Here is a 2,306-nt window from a genome sequence, read left to right as displayed (position 1 = left end):
GTTGATTTCTATCAATCTTGCTGTTGGAGCAGTGATCTGCTAAGGCTTGGCTGGCCATTGGCCATGTCTAGTATTTTGGACCGGAGCTTTCTTTGAAAGCTTGGCTGGCTATGAAGCCATGTCTAATTCCTGGACCGGAGTCTTAGACTAGCATTGCAATGATTCCTGGAATTCTCATTAAGAATTTTGATACCTTTATTTTTTTTTCCACTTAATTTTCGAAAAAGCACAAAAAAAAAATTACAAAATCATAAAAATCCAAAAAAAATTTTTGTTTGAGTCTAGTGTTTCATGTTGAGTTTGGTGTCAATTGCATGTTTCTGTTCTTCTTGCATTCATCCATGTGTCTTCAGTGATCTTCAAGATGTTCTTGATGATTTCATTGCTCTGATCTTTGAATTCTCTTGACTTGAGTGTTTATGTGTCTCATATGCATTCTCATTTTTAGTGTCAGTAGTATACAAACTGCTAAGTTTGGTGTCCTGCATGCATTGTTATTTGATTTTAGTTGCATTTTGATTATTCCTTATTATTAAAAATCCAAAAATATTTTTAATTTGTGTCTTTTCAAGTCAATAATACAGAGAATGGAAGATTCAGAACATACTGCAGAGGAATTACACAGAAAAAGCTGGGCGTTCAAAACGCCCAGTGAAGAAGGGCAAACTGGCGTTTAAACGCCAGCCAGAGTGCCTGGCTGGGCGTTTAACGCCCAAAAGGGTAGTAGTTTGGGCGTTAAACGCCAGAATGTGCACCATTCTGGGCGTTTAACGCCAGGATGGCATAAGAGGGAAGATTCTATTTTCGATGCAAATTTTTTTCAGGTTTTCAAAATTTTTCAAAATCAAATCTTTTTCAAATCATATCTTTTCAATCAAATCTTTTTCAAAATCAATTTCTTTCCATTTTCAAAAATACTTGCTATCAATTAATGATTTGATTCAACATTTCAAGTATGTTGCCTTTTCTGTTGAGAAAGGTTTAATGTTTGAGTCATATCTTTTCTTGTTAGCCAAGTTATTAATTTTTAAAATCAAATCTTTTTAAAATGTTTTTCAAATCATATCTTCTCAATCACATTCTTTTTAAAATCAATCATATCTTCTTAACCACATCTTTTTCAAAATAGTTTTCAATCAAATCTTTTTTATTCTTAATTTCAAAATGTTTTTCAAAATAGTTTTCAATCAAATCTTTTCAAAATGTTTTCAAAATCTTTTACTTAATTTTCGAAAATTTCTTCCCCTCTTCTCACATCCTTCTATTTATGGACTAACACTATTCCTTAATGCCCAATTCGAACTCCATCTTTCTTGATAAGTTTGAATTTTCTACCTCTTCCTTCCATTTTTCTTTTCCTCTGACACCTCAAGGAATCTCTATACTGTGACATAGAGGATTCCATATTTTCTTGCTCTCTTTTCTTTCATATGAGCAGGAGCAAAGACAAAAGCATTCTTGTTGAGGCTGATCCTGAACCTGAAAGGACCTTGAAGCGAAAGCTAAGAGAAGCTAAGGCACAATTCTCTGTAGAGGACCTAACCGAATTCTTCAAAGAAGAAGAACACATGGCAGCCGAAAACAACAACAATGCCAACAATGCAAGGAAGGTGCTAGGTGACTTTGCCGCACCTACTCCCGACTTCTATGGGAGAAGCATCTCTATCCCTACCATTGGAGCAAACAACTTTGAGCTTAAGCCTCAATTAGTTTCTCTAATGCAACAGAATTGCAAGTTCCATGGACTTCCATTGGAAGATCCTCATCAGTTTTTAGCTGAATTCTTGCAAATCTGTGACACTGTCAAGACCAATGGGGTTGACCCTGAGGTCTACAGACTTATGCTATTTCCTTCTGCTGTAAGAGACAGAGCTAGAATATGGTTGGACTCACAACCTAAAGAAATCCTGAACTCTTGGGAAAAGCTAGTCAATGCCTTCTTGGCAAAGTTCTTTCCACCTCAAAAATTGAGTAAGCTTAGAGTGGAAGTCCAAACCTTCAGACAGAAGGAAGGAGAGTCCCTCTATGAAGCTTGGGAAAGATACAAACAATTAATCAGAAAGTGTCCCCCTGATATGCTTTCTGAATGGAGCATCATAGGTATTTTCTATGATGGTCTCTCTGAACTATCCAAGATGTCCTTGGATAGCTCTGCTGGAGGATCTCTTCATCTGAAGAAGACGCCTATAGAAGCTCAAGAACTAATTGAAATGGTTGCAAATAACCAATTCATGTACACTTCTGAAAGAAATCCTGTGAACAATGGGACAAATCAGAAGAAAGGAGTTCTTGAGATTGACACTCTG

The 2,306-nt window shown here is 36.2% G+C and overlaps 1 non-coding gene across 1 annotated transcript; it reads right to left on the bottom strand.

Moving 5' to 3' along the window:
- Window positions 1-1,973: 1,973 nt before the first annotated feature.
- Window positions 1,974-2,081, bottom strand: LOC112708644 (small nucleolar RNA R71). Its single transcript, XR_003156488.1, has one exon. It is a non-coding gene; the product is annotated as a small nucleolar RNA R71 (small nucleolar RNA).
- Window positions 2,082-2,306: the final 225 nt, after the last annotated feature.

This window comes from Arachis hypogaea, chromosome 8, assembly GCF_003086295.3.
Source record: "Arachis hypogaea cultivar Tifrunner chromosome 8, arahy.Tifrunner.gnm2.J5K5, whole genome shotgun sequence".
Lineage (NCBI taxonomy): Eukaryota > Viridiplantae > Streptophyta > Magnoliopsida > Fabales > Fabaceae > Arachis > Arachis hypogaea.
This window is presented reverse-complemented; position numbering and strand designations above follow the sequence as displayed.